Genomic DNA, 9,079 nt, shown 5'->3' with positions numbered 1-9,079 from the left:
ATAAAGAAGTGGCAACAAATACATCACGTAAAACAATGTATCATAAAGAAGTGGCAACAAATACATCACATAAACAATGTGTCATAAAGAAGTGGAAACATATACATCACATAAACAATGTATCATAAAGAAGTGGCAACAAATACATCACATAAACAATGTATCATAAAGAAGTGGCAACATATACATCACATGAGCAATGTATTATAAGGAAGTGGAAACATTCATCACATGAGCAATAAATCATACAGAACAACATATTTATTGTAAGGTATAAGGTATGTACATATACACAATATCAAAAAGGAGGGGCAAAGTGACAATTGCTTTTAAAAAAGGTGTGGAGAAAGTGGCAACAAATACATCACATAAGCAATGTATCATAAAAAGTGGTATCATAAAAAAGTGGCAACAAATACATCACATGAACAATGTATCATAAAGAAGTAGCAACAAATACATCACATAAACAATGTATCATAAAGAAGTGGCAACAAATACATCACATGAACGATGTCTCATAAAAAAGTGGCAACAAATACATCACATGAACAATGTATCATAAAGAAGTGGCAACAAATACATCACATAAACAATGTATCATAAAGAAGTGGCAACAAATACATCACATAAACAATGTATCATAAAGAAGTGGCAACATATACATCACATGAGCAATGTATTATAAGGAAGTGGAAACATACATCACATGAGCAATAAATCATACAGAACAACATATTTATTGTAAGGTATAAGGTATGTACATATACACAATATCAAAAAGGAGGGGCAAAGTGACAATTGCTTTTAAAAAAGGTGTGGAGGAAGTGGCAACAAATACATCACATAAGCAATGTATCATAAAAAAGTGGCAACAAATACATCACATAAACAATGTATCATAAAGAAGTGGCAACAAATACATCACATAAACAATGTATCAAAAAGAAGTGGCAACAAATACATCACATGAACAATGTATCAAAAAGAAGTGGCAACAAATACATCACATGAACAATGTATCATAAGGAAGTGGAAAATATACATCACATGAGCAATGTATTTTAAGGAATCAGAAAAATATACATCACATAAGCAACGTATTATAAGGAAGTGGAAACATACATCACATGACTATTGTATTATAAGGTATTGGAAAAATATACATCACATAAGCAATGTATCATAAGGAAGTGGAAACATATACATCACATGAGCAATGTATTATAAGGAATCAGAAAAATATACATCACATGAGCAATGTATTATAAGGACTCAGAAAAATATACATCACATAAGCAACGTATTATAAGGAAGTGGAAACATACATCACATGACTATTGTATTATAAGGTATTGGAAAAATATACATCACATAAGCAATGTATCATAAGGAAGTGGAAACATATACATCACATGACTATTGTATTATAAGGTATTGGAAAAATATACATCACATGAGGAATGTATGATACGGAACAACATATTTATTGTAAGGTATGTAGGTATGTACGTATACACAATATCAATGAGAAGGGGCAAAGTGACTTTAATTGTAGGAAAAAAGATGTGGAGGAAGTGGCAACAAATACAACACATGAACAATGTATCATAATGAAGTGGAAAAATATACATCACATGAGCAATGTATTCTAAGGAATCAGAAAAATATACATCACATGCGCAATGTATTGTAAGGAAGTGGAAAAATATCAATCACATGAGGAATGTATTGTAAGGAATCAGAAAAATATACATAACATGAGCAATGTATTATAAGGAATCAGTATAAAGAGCAGTTTGGAGAGGAAGGAGGAGTACAAACATATCTAGGACTTTATTTCTCCATCAAGAGCTTGGTTAGAAGGGCAAAGGACATATCACTGCAAGTATTCCACCATATAAAGAGCAGTTTGGAGAGGAAGGAGGAGTACAAACATATCTAGGACTTTATTTCTCCATCAAGAGCTTGGTTAGAAGTGCAAAGGACATATCACTGCAAGTATTCCACGATATAAAGAGCAGTTCGGAGAGGAAGGAGGAGTACAAACATATCTAGGACTTTATTTCTCCATCAAGAGCTTGGTTAGAAGGGCAAAGGACATATCACTGCAAGTATTCCACCATATAAAGAGCAGTTTGGAGAGGAAGGAGGAGTACAAACATATCTAGGACTTTATTTCTCCATCAAGAGCTTGGTTAGGAGGGCGAAGGAAATATTACTGCAAGTATTCCACCATATGGAGAGCAGTTTGACTTTATTTCTCCATCACGAGCATGGTTATGGGGCGTTCACACATAAAATCCGGGGCCCTTATGGTCAGTAAAACAGACATTTTGGGAATTTCTCTCGTACAGTTCCTATGGTGCTAGGATATTTCTCACCAGCCGTAAGGGTGTTGTGGTGCTGAATTGGCTGCTCCCAATTCTCCTGGCGTTTTAATCTGACCGTTAGGGCGTAGAAGGCTCGAAAAGGGCCTGTGGGCCCCTCAGGCTTTATTCTGTCAATTCTTAATGTAGAATGCAGCTTTCAATACAGGAGACGCAGATGTCAGAGGACACGTAGTTCAGTGCACCGCACGGCACCCAGTCGGGCGCCTTGAAGACCCTGGCTGGGCCCCGGGAGCCATGGGGTGCATCTGTTCATGGGACGGAGCCTGTAAGCTTACTGGCCGGCATCCGGCCGGCACCATTATGGGAGCCTTGCATTTTCACTCGACCAATGTTCACCGGGCACCTCCTTGGGGCCGCAGAATATGTGACCACACATGCCGTAGAAATGAAAATCAGAAGAATCCAGTATAGTCTATAAGATCCAAAGCAAGCTGCCGGGTAGGGAAAAGTCATATGGGGTCAGGTGCAAATTTATGACCTAGGCATAAAGAGGGCCAAGAACATATCACTGCAAGTATTCAGCCATATAGAGAGCAGTTAAAAGAGGAAGGATTGAGGAGTATAAACATTTGGAACATACAGAACATATAGATGGCAACAGGGGGTGAACATTCTCAACAATATTTGTTCCCCACCTGTGATAGAAATGGGAAAGGGAAGTGGGGTCAAAAAACAATGTATCCCATAATCACTAGCCATTGTTGAATGAATAGGGGAACTAAGGGCATGTAATACAATCTGTGCTCCTAACGTTGCCCACTTGCGACAGAAATAAAGGAGGAATGCATCACACAATTTTCATTCCTTTACTATGTGGAAAGAGCAGCCAAGGAATGAATCACACAATTTCATTCCTTCACTACTGTTGTTGGACAGGGCAGAAGAATATATCATATAACCTTTTTCCCACTATAATAATGGAAAGAGGAGAACATCACAAAAACTTTATCAGCTCACTGCTGATGGAAATTAGAGCCTATCACAATCTTTATTCCACCATTGTGAACAGAGCAGAGGAACACATCAAACAATTTTTATTCCTCCAATGTTGCTGAAAGGTAGATCAGAGGAACGCATCACACAATGTTTATTCCTCCAATGTTGCTGAAAGAGCAGAGGAACGCATCACGCAATTTGTATTCCTCCAATGTTGATGGAAAGACTAACGCTTCATCCAATTTTTATTCCTCCAATGTTGCTAATAGAGCAGAGGAACGCATCACACAATTTTCATTCCTCTGCTGTTGATGGTTAAGATGGGAGAAGCACATCATACGATTTTTATTCCTCCATTGTTGGTGGAAAGAACAGACGAATGCACCACACAATCTTAAATCCCCCACTGTCGATGCAAAGAGGCCAAGAATGCATCATACATTTTTTTTTATCTTTACCCTGTTGATGAAAAGGGCAAGGAACGCATCACACAATCTTTATTCCCCACTTTTGATGTAAAGAGCATTGGAACTCATCACAAAATTTTCCTTTCTCCACTGTTAATGCAAAGAGAGGAGGAATCCAAGCATACAATTGTTATTTCTCCATTGTTGCAGAAAGAGCAGATCAAGGAATGCATCACACAATCTATATTTAGGAAGAGGGGAGGAAAGCACAACAACGTTTTACTTCCTCAACCGTTGATAGAAAGAGGGCAGGAATATATCACACAATTTTTATTTCTCCATTGGTGGTGGAGGGGTAGACGAACGCATCATACAATTTTTTTTCCTCCATTTTTTATGTAAAGGGGGAGGAATGCATCATATAATCTTTATTCTTTCTCTGCTGAAAAACTGGAGGAACATACAACACAATCTTTATTCCCCCACTGTGAACAGAGCAGAGAAAGACATCATACAATTTTTATAACTCCTTTGTGGCTGAAAGAGCAGAGGAATGCATCACACAATTTGAATTTTCATTCCTTACGTGTTGCGGAACGAGCAGAGGAACGCATCTCACAATCTTTATTCTCCCAATTTTTGTTGGAAGGGGGGAAGAATGCATCACATAATCTTTATTCTTTCTCTGCTCAAAGAGTGGAGAAACATACAACACAATCTTTATTTCCCCACTGTGAACAGGGTAGAGGAACACATCAAACAATTTTTATTCCTCCAATGTTGCTGAAAGAGCAGAGGAATGCATCACACAATTTTTATTCCTCCAATGTTGCCGAAAGAGCAGAGGAATATAGCACACAATTTTTATTTCTCCAATGTTAATGGAAAGACTAACGCTTCATCCAATTTTTATTCCTCCACTATTGCTGAAAGAGCAGAGGAACGCATCACACAAATTGTATTCCTCCAATGTTGCTAATAGAGCAGAGGAACGCATCATACAATTTTCATTCCTCTGCTGTTGATGGTTAAGATGGGAGACGCGCATCATACAATTTTTATTTCTCCATTTTTGGTGGAAAGAACAGACGAATGCACCACAAAATCTTAAATCCCCACTGTTGATGCAAAGAGTCCAAGAATGCTTCATACATTTTTTGTTTACATCTTTACTCTGTTGATGGAAAGATAGGAGGAACTTATCACACAAACTTTATTATTATTATACAATTTTATTTGTATTCCTCCTCCATAGATGAAAAGAGCAAGGAACGCATCACACAATCTTTATTCCCCACCTTTGATGTGAAGAGCATCGGAACGCATCACAAAATTTTCCTTTCTCCACTGTTAATGCAAAGAGAGAAGGAATCCAAGCATACAATTTTTATTTCTCCATTGTTGAAGAAAGAGCAGATCAAGGAATGCATCACACAATCTATATTTAGGAAGAGGGGAGGAACGCACCACAACATTTTACTTCCTCAACCGTTGAGAGAAAGAAGGCAGGAATATATCACACAATTTTTATTCCTCTATCGTTGGTGAAAAGAGTAGACCAACGCATCATACAATTTTTATTCACCCATTTTTTTATGTGACGGGGGAGGAATGCATCATATAATCTTTATTATTTTTCTACTGAAAGAGTTGTTACATACAACACAATCTTTATTCCCCCGCTGTGAACAGGGCAGAGAAACACATCATACAATTTTTATAACTCCTTTGTGGCTGAAAAAGCAGAGGAATGCATCACACAATTTGAATTTTCATTCCTCACGTGTTGCGGAACGAGCAGAGGAACGCATCTCACAATCTTTATTCTCCCATTTTTTGATGGAAGGGGGGAAGAATGCATCACATAATCTTTATTCTTTCTCTGTTCAAAGAGTGGAGAAACATACAACACAATCTTTATTTCCCCACTGTGAACAGGGTAGAGGAACACATCAAACAATTTTTATTCCTCCAATGTTGCTGAAAGAGCAGAGGAATGCATCACACAATCTTATTCCTCCAATGTTGCTGAAAGAGCAGAGGAATGCATCACACAATTTTTATTCCTTTCAATGTTGCTGAAAGAGCAGAGGAACGCATCACACAATTTTTATTCCTCCAATGTTGCGAAAAGAGCAGAGGAATATATCACACAATTTTTATTTCTCCAATGTTAATGGAAAGACTAACGCTTCATCCAATTTTTATTCCTCCAATGTTGCTGAAAGAGCAGAGGAACGCATCATGATTTTTTTGTATTCCTCCAATGTTGCTGAAAAAGCAGAGGAACGCATCACACAAATTTTATTCCTCCAATGTTGCGAAAAGAGCAGAGGAACATATTACATAATTTTTATTTCTCCACTGTTAATGGAAAGACTAATGCTTCATCCAATTTTTATTCCTCCAATGTTGCTGAAAGAGCAGAGAAACGCATCACACAAATTGTATTCCTCCAATGTTGCTGAAAGAGCAGAGGAACGATCACACAAATTGTATTCCTCCAATGTTGCTAATAGAGCAGAGGAACGCATCACACAATTTTCATTCCTCTGCTAGCTGTTGATGGTTAAGATGGGAGAAGCGCATCATACAATTTTTATTTCTCCATTGTTGGTGGAAAGAACAGACGAATGCACCACAAAATCTTAAATCCCCCACTGTTGATGCAAAGAGGCCAAGAATGCATCATACAAATTTTTTTTATCTTTACCCTGTTGATGGAAAGATAGGAGGAACTTATCACACAAACTTTATTATTATTATACAATTTTATTTGTATTCCTCCTCCATAGATGAAAAGAGCAAGGAACGCATCACACAATCTTTATTCCCCACCTTTGATGTGAAGAGCATCGGAACGCATCACAAAATTTTCCTTTCTCCACTGTTAATGCAAAGAGAGAAGGAATCCAAGCATACAATTTTTATTTCTCAATTGTTGCAGAAATAGCAATCTCCACTTTTGATGGGAAGAGGCTAGGGGAGGGACACATCACAACATTTTCTTCCACTCCGCTGTTGAATGAAAGCAGGGAAGAACGCATCATACAGTTTTCATTCCGCTACTGATGAAGGAGTGGAGGAGCATATCAAACAAATTATATTACTTCACTGTTAATTGAAAGAGCACGGGAATGTATTACAATCTTTATTCCTCCATTGTTGCATGAAGAGCAGAAGAACGCATCACACAATCTTTAGTACGTTCAACATTTGTTAAGGGAAAAAGGGTGGAACGCATCATAATAATGATGGGAAGAGGGGAGGAACACATTACAATTTATTATTCCTCCGCTGTTGATGGAAAGAGAGGAGGAACGCATCATACAATTTTCCTCCCTCCACTGTTGGCGGAAAGAGCAAACTAATATATCTCAATCTTTTTTCCCCCATTTTTTATGTGAAGGGGGATCACATCACAAAATCTTTATTCTTTCTCTGCTGAAAGAGTGGAGGAACATACAACACAATCTTTATTCCCCAACTGTTAACAGGGCAGAGGAACACATCATACATTTTATATTCCTCCATTGTTGACAGAAAGAGCAGAGGAACGCATTGTACAACTTATATTCCCATACTCTTGATGGAAAGAGTAGTAATGCATCATATAATCTTTATTCCCTCACCGATGATGTAAAGAGCAGAGTAACATATCACAAATTTGTTGTTCCTCCATTGTTAGTGGAAAGAGCAGAGGAATGCATCATACAATCATTATTCTTTCCATGTAGATGGAAAGAGAGCATATTACACAGTTTGTATTTATCCACTAGTACAGGGAGAGGAGGAATACATCACACAATCTTTATTTCCCAACTGTTGGCACAGAGAGAGAGAGAGAGAGAGGAGGAATGCCACACACAATTTTTTTCTTCAACATATTCCTCCATTGTTGATGCATGGATATGCCCCTGTGTACATTTCAGACTCATTGCTTATTTATCACCCTCAAACTAATTTGCAATCATGCAGGTAAATACCTGCTTGAGAGTCCACGAACATGCTCTCTTCTAGGTGATCAATCTTTTACTGCCTCTGCATCAAGATTGCGGAATGGTCTTCCCAAATCCTTCGGTCTTGTCACCAGTTATTCACTGTTAGAACACAACTAAAGACATACCTATTTCGGATTGCTTACAATTATAGTCACTGCTTTTTTGTCTTTCCCAGTTAGAATCATGAACAGACATTTTTGGTAGTTTTTCAGTCTCATCAGTGCCTTTGATTAGGCAACTAGATATTGGCGCTTTATAAATTCCTGGATTAGATTGATGCAAAGAGGAGAGAAATGCACCACACAATCTTTAGTCCCCGACTGTTAATGGAAATAGTGGAAGAAGCATCACACAATCCGGGATGAAGGGGAACAAATCATTGCAAAGACAGGTATACATTTTCTTGTCACCATACAATTTCACAGATTATAAGAATAATAATAACAACGAATGAAGAGATTGAGGAAGGATTAACGTAATGACATTACAAGGATTCACAACAGCAGAGTGAGGAGAGAGAAAACTCTGGTTTTAGGACTGGACTATGCTTGATTCACAACCAAGTTGGTGCTTTTTGCAATCGGTCTATTTGGAAAACTCCAATTGTAAACATTGGCAAGAAGGAAACATGAAACTTTTCAAAAAAATTTTTATCACGGAAGGCCGGTGGATGAAAAACAAAACATTGAATCAGTAATCTTTGCTGCCATGGCAATGTTTGGGAATGGGCAATGACGAGAAACATAGGGGAGCGATGGCATAGTTGAAAGAGTGAGCAATGGTAATGGAATAATTTTGCTATTCTCCAAGATGTATGAAGGAGAAGGACGATGGATTGCAAAACCCAGCAATTGTTTACGTAATTGCAAGTGGAAGGTTTGGAGTACGTGTACAATGAAGTGTCAATAGGGTAGTAGTAGGGTGATCCTCAGTTCAAAACAAAGTTAATGCACTGAAGCCCTTTCAAAAGGTTCATAGCCATGCAATATTTCTTTGGTGGAAGAAAAATATACATGTACTGTATGTATATGTAACATTGCATATCACCGCGATTGTATCGGTGGTGGATGGGAAGAGAACCTTGCAGGGATAAGAGGAGAGGAGTTGGTTACATAACGAGGACATAGAAGCGGCATGGCTTCCAAGAGGAGTGAAAGCCTACTTCTGGCCTTGGAGGTTTGTAATGCACCGAAGGAGGAGGAGGTTATGTAAGACCTCGAAGGAGGAGGAGGCTCTGTAAGGCCTCGGAGGAGGAGGCTCTGGAAGGAGGGAGGAGAGGAGGCTCTGAAAGGCCTCGGAGGAGGAGGAGGAGGCTCTGTTAGTCCTCGAAGGAGGAGGAGGA

This window comes from Strongylocentrotus purpuratus, unplaced genomic scaffold (genome assembly GCF_000002235.5).
Source record: "Strongylocentrotus purpuratus isolate Spur 01 unplaced genomic scaffold, Spur_5.0 spur5_scaffold_2, whole genome shotgun sequence".
In the NCBI taxonomy this organism is placed as follows: Eukaryota; Metazoa; Echinodermata; class Echinoidea; order Camarodonta; family Strongylocentrotidae; genus Strongylocentrotus; species Strongylocentrotus purpuratus.
Note: the sequence above shows the minus strand (reverse complement) of the source record.